This window comes from Delphinus delphis, chromosome 7, assembly GCF_949987515.2.
Source record: "Delphinus delphis chromosome 7, mDelDel1.2, whole genome shotgun sequence".
In the NCBI taxonomy this organism is placed as follows: Eukaryota; Metazoa; Chordata; class Mammalia; order Artiodactyla; family Delphinidae; genus Delphinus; species Delphinus delphis.
In genome coordinates this window covers 38271198-38276899 of record NC_082689.1, presented here as the reverse complement: position 1 = coordinate 38276899, position 5702 = coordinate 38271198, and the positions used below count along the sequence as shown (strand labels likewise).

Here is a 5702-nt window from a genome sequence, read left to right as displayed (position 1 = left end):
CGTGACTAACACCCATTTAGTTCTTTGAACAGAGCCAGAGCCAGCAGACTGTCTGGGAGGGGTTAGCCTGATTTTCAGTCTATCTTTTCCTGTGTCTTGTGGGTGGGTCACATGCCATGAGCTTTAGGCGGACAGGTATGTACTGGTACCCGTGTCTGCTCAGTCTAGCCCAACATCTCCTACTCCAGTGCTCCTGACTTACCCTGATGCCTAGCCGGATGGAAGATAACGGATCCTCTTTTCTCACAACTGGTGCTGAGATGGGTCCCTTCAAGCAGTTCGTGAAAAGAATCCAAAAAGTAGGGGCAAGACTGAGGTCAGAAACTGAGGAGGTGACAAGTGGCCAAAGTGTAATCAGTAAAAGCAGAGTGAGGAACGGAACAGAGTCAAGGAACCAAGACAACGACCAGAGGCTCCAAGTCTGAATAGAAGAAAAGGAGAGAACCAGAGTCTAAGGAACAAAACGAAGATGATTCCTGGGGGGTTCTGGCAGAGAAACAAGAGCACGGGAACTGAAAATATAGTTAAGTTGATTATAGAGACTCGCACTGTGGTCAGATGCCAGCATGCCTTGGAGGCCCTAGATATGCCCCTATGGGCCTGCCTTTTACCCTTCCTCATCCATATCTACCTGTCCATCGTAAATACAGGGAGCACTCATGGATTAATGGTGCTGATATCATGTGTAAAAGTGGGTGATGGTCCCCAAACAGATATCTCTACACCCATGTTCATGTAAGCATTATTCACAGTAACGAAAAGTGGAAGCAACCCAAGTGTCCACTGACAGATGAATGGATAAACAAAATATGGTGTGGGTGTACACAATATATGTGTTTCTACAATGGAATATTATTCAGCCTTAAAAAGTAAGGAAATTCTGACACCTGCTACAACATAGACGAACCTTGAAGACATTATGTGAAATGAAAGAAGCCAGTCACAAAAAGATTAATACCATATGATTCCACTTACATGAGGTTCCTAGAGTAGTCAAATTCATAGCAGTAGAAAGCAGAATGTGGTTACCAGGGGTTGGGAGGGGGGAAGAGAACTCTGTAATGAGTACAGAGTTTCAGTTTTTCAAGATGAAAAGAGTTCTGGAGATGAATGGTGGTGATGGTTGCATGACAATGTGAATGTATTTAATGCTACTGAACTGTACATTAAAAAATGGTTACGGAAAAAAAAAGGTTAAGATAGTATATTTTATGTCATATGTATTTTACCACAATCTTTTAAAGGGATTGATTGCCTTGGAGGATTATCACTTTTCATAGCAATGGGTAACTGGTGTGAATTAGACATGAATCCTGTCCTCCAAGCATTTTCAGTTTAGTGAGAAATCAAATGATTCTTTTTCTCAGGAAAGAGAAAGTATCGAAAGATAGTTTCAGGATGTTTTAGAATCGCTTACAAATGGAAGTGTCTTCCTTTTGGCACCACCAAGAAGCCAGGACTTTGCTGTCAAAATGATAGCTTCCGAAGGAGTAATTAAGAGTACATCTTACTATGAAAAAGAACAGGAAAGGGAAAGGAGGCAGGTTAGGATAGTGTGTCATGAAGAATGCAATGTGCTCAGGAAAAATCTGAAAAGAAAAATAGAGGAAAGGGGGAAATGAAGATAACAGAAGTGAAAAGTAGAAAGCGACATAAAATCTGAAGAAAAAGAAGGAAGTGTAGCAGTAGCTTTCTACTGAAGTCTGTGAACCCCCAGCAACAAGCAGACGACAAGGACCACGCAACTTTAAGGCATGATAATCTGTCGGCAGAAGAGCTCAACAGAGAAGAGATTGTGGGACAAAACAGGACTAGAGAGAGAAACTGAGCACGGACCTCAGCCCCCCTCAACCTGTGAGCTGTTGTCACCCTCTGTAGGAGAAAGGAGGCCTAAACAACATCTATATGCTTTCTCTAGAATAGTGCTCCAACGTTTGCATGCATCAGGATCCTCTGGAAGGCTTGTTAAAATAGAGATTGCTATGCCCACACCCAGAGCTTTTTCTTTAGATCTCGGTTAGGAACTGAACATTTGCATTTCTAACAAGTTCCCAGGTGATGCCAGATGCTATTGGTTTGGGGACCACACTATAAGAACCATGGCTCTAGAATTAAAGAGGTATAGAATATTAGTGATTGGTTGCATACAGTTTTTTTTTTAATGCTTTAAAAGGAAGGCCCAAAGCAAGAAACGTAGTAAGGGACCGAAAATATTTAACTCCAGGTAGACCTTGTCTACCATTTGGTCTCTTAATGCAGTAGTTAAGAGTGTAAACTCTTGAGTCAGACAGACTAGGACTGTGTCACTTTCTAGCAGTGTGTCTTTGGGCAAGTTTCTTAACCTTTACAACCCCCTATTACAGGTATTTTACAGATATTTCCCTCACCTGTAAAGTTAGAATAATATAGCACCAACCCAGTGAGGTTGTGAAAAGATAAAATTGTTAATACACGTACAAGGACTTAGCACAGTACCATGGCACATGGAAAATGTAGCAGGCATTTGTTTTGGGCAACCTTGCATCCATCTCTGCTACTTTTGTGCCAGTCGCAATTACCTCTCCACTACTGTGTATAGCTTTTTGAAATCAGAATCTTAGGAACAAAGCCAAGATAATAAACTACCACAATGATCCTCCCAATTTACCATGGAAACCGTTTCATCCTGTGGCTGGTAATTTGTAGGCAAACATATAAGGATATAAATTGTCTTTATGGAAATGTTTAATCCTTGAGTATTCCCTCCAGTGGTTACTAGAGGAGGAGAACAATAAATCAGGAGGTTTCCTGAGTGAATTAATTAGTTTTCAACTGCAATATTATTCAGTATCTTGTATTCATAGTACTGGGCTAGAAGTGTTCAAGTAAAGCAAAGGGTTTCTGTCCTTTAATTTGTGATGAAAAGCTGAAACCAGCTGATAGTATGAAATGCAATTATAAAAATTACTTGTAAACTCAATAAAGATTATTAAATTGGGAAGAGAATAGTTTTAAGTTCAATACAACAAATGACTAATTTTAGTTCTCTTCTGTTAGAGGGTGTACTTATAGTAGTTGGGAAATGATCAGTTTAATCATTTCTCTTAAATATGCAGTCCTCCCCCGATATGCACCAGGAATTGGTTGCAGGACACCCCGAGGATACCAAAATCTGTGATGCTCAAGTCCCTTACAGTCAGCAAGGTTGGTTGAATCCGCGGATACGGAACCCGCAGATAAGGAGGGCTGACTGTATCACGAGGGAACGCTCTGGGTCAAGGCTTCAAGGCTAGTTTATATGCTATAAACTTTTAGAGGAATACACACCTTTGCCCCCTACACCTGCCCCTTAATCCCGTAAGAAAACGAGTACTGATGTGGTTCCATTACATAAGTGCACTCCCCAGGGATACACAAGCGGGCTACGGTGTTCTAAGGGTTGGAGTTGTTGGGGATTTTTTTGCTTTTTTAAAAATGGCTCCTCTTTTTATTATGTCTTTTGGACGGCTTCATGTAGCAGATAGCTTTCGTTGCTACCTGTAATACTTTCCTTCTTTCCTTGGGAACTGTCTTTTCTCTTCCACATAGCCCTATCCTTCAGGGAGGCCAGTCCCAGTTCCAACTCTGTGAAGGAGGGGGATGGGGTGTATTTCTTATCTTAGATTGGCATGTGACAAGGGCTTGTGACACAATTCTGGCTATGATGAGATGAGGGGAAGTCTGCTGGGAACACTTCCTCACTTTTTTTTTCTTTTAACATCTTTATTGGAGTATAATTGCTTTACAATGGTATGTTAGTTTCTGCTTCATAACAAAGTGAATCAGGTATACATATACATATGTTCCCATATCTCCTCCCTCTTGCGTCTCCCTCCCACCCTCCCTATCCCACCCCTCTAGGTGGTCACAAAGCACCGAGCTGGTCTCCCTGTGCTATGTGGCTGCTTCCCACTAGCTATCTATTTTACCTTTGGTAGTGTATATATGTCCATGCCACTCTCTCACTTCGTCCCAGCTTACCCTCCCCCTCCCCCCATGTCCTCAAGTCCATTCTCTACGTCTGCATCTTTATTCCTGTCCTGCTCCTATTCCTCACTCTTTAAAAGGGCACACAAGAATGGAACGAGCTCTTCATCTGCTGGGCTTGTTTATGTCTGCATCTGAACTGGGATAAGAGGCAGACATCCTGTAACCAGGAAGGGAGCTAGCCTAAAAGATGCAAGGTTAGAAGGATATAAAAGTCCCAACAGCTTGGTGATGTCACTGAGCTGCTGAATTCAGTAGCCCTAGAGGCACCCTTCCTCAGGACTCCTTGTTAAGATAGTAAAATTTCCCTATTGCTTTACCTATTTTAAGTTAGATTTTTGTTACTTGTACACAACATTATCCTAACAGTCATCTATACGATACCAATCCTTGACTGGGTGAAGTATTCAAAGAGACTGGTATTCTCAAACCCAGTGTGGCGGTCACTTTTGCTCCAGTCGGCATTTCACCTGAAGTCAGTCTGTTGAAATGCACCACGAAGCTTTGAGTGAAGCTCTTCCTGGGGACAGTGTGGACTTCTAGATGTCCACATTTATCAATGTCAAGAACATGCCTGTCAAAGATGTTCATTGTGGCAATGTGGCTGGTGACAGCAAACATGGCCCACAATGGAAGCAGCTGACTTCACAGCCCAGGGGATCACCTGAACCACCCAGGCCAAATCAGTGCTGGACTGTCCCACAGCTCAATTGCTTGCAGGTTTGCTGAGCTGAAGGAGAAGATTAGCTGTCGTTCTAGGAAAAAGATGGAATATGGTCCCCAAGTCTTGAAATCTGATGATCCTGCCATCATTGATATGGTTCCTGGTAAGCCCACACGTGTTGAGAGCTTCTCTGACTATCCTCCTCTGAGTCGTCTTCCTATTGGTGACATGAGACAGATGGTTTCTGTGAGTGTCACCAAAGAGGTGGACAAGAAGGCGGTTGGTGCTTGCAGGGTCACCTGCCTGCTCAGGAAGCTCAGAAGGCTAAATGAATATCATCCCTATACCTGCCACCCTGTCTTAGTCAGTGGTGGGGGATGGTCTCAGAACTGATTGTCTCAATTGGCCATTTAAGTGAAAGGCTGATTAATGATACAGATGCATTGTAAAACCTTCAGAAGAAAAGGAGAATGTGTTGTGGACCATTTGTTTTTTTTGTGCGTATGTGTGTGGCAGTTTTAAGTTATTATTTCTAAAATCAATACTCTGTAATGGAAACAACCTATTGAAAATCTGTTACAGAATTTTGGGACCCATTAAAACAGAGTTTAAAGAGAAAAAAAAAATTCTGTTATTCAGCCTGATCTATTTGAAGCCTGGTCAAAGAAATTAAAAAGGAACATGAGAAATCTTATGAGTGATGGATAACTTCACTATCTTGACTGTGGTGATGGTGTCATGGGTGTTAACATATACCACAACTTATTAAATTATACATTTCACATATGTGCAGTTTATTATCAACTATATCTCAGAGATAACTTTCTTTGACTACAAAGCAACTAAGTTAGAAATTTATAATAAAAAGAAAACTAGGAAAAATCCATATAGAAGTTTTAAAACATTTCTAAAACTTCATGAGTCAAAGAAAATCATGATAAAATTTAGAAATCTTTAGAATTGAACAATGAAAATAATACATAACAAACCTTATGAGATGCAGCTCAAATGTTACTGAGAGGTAAACTTATTG

The 5702-nt window shown here is 41.2% G+C and overlaps 1 pseudogene; it reads left to right on the top strand.

The window, feature by feature from the left end:
* The first annotated feature begins 218 nt into the window (after window positions 1-218).
* Window positions 219-5001, top strand: LOC132427851 (elongation factor 1-alpha 1 pseudogene; annotated as a pseudogene).
* Window positions 5002-5702: the final 701 nt, after the last annotated feature.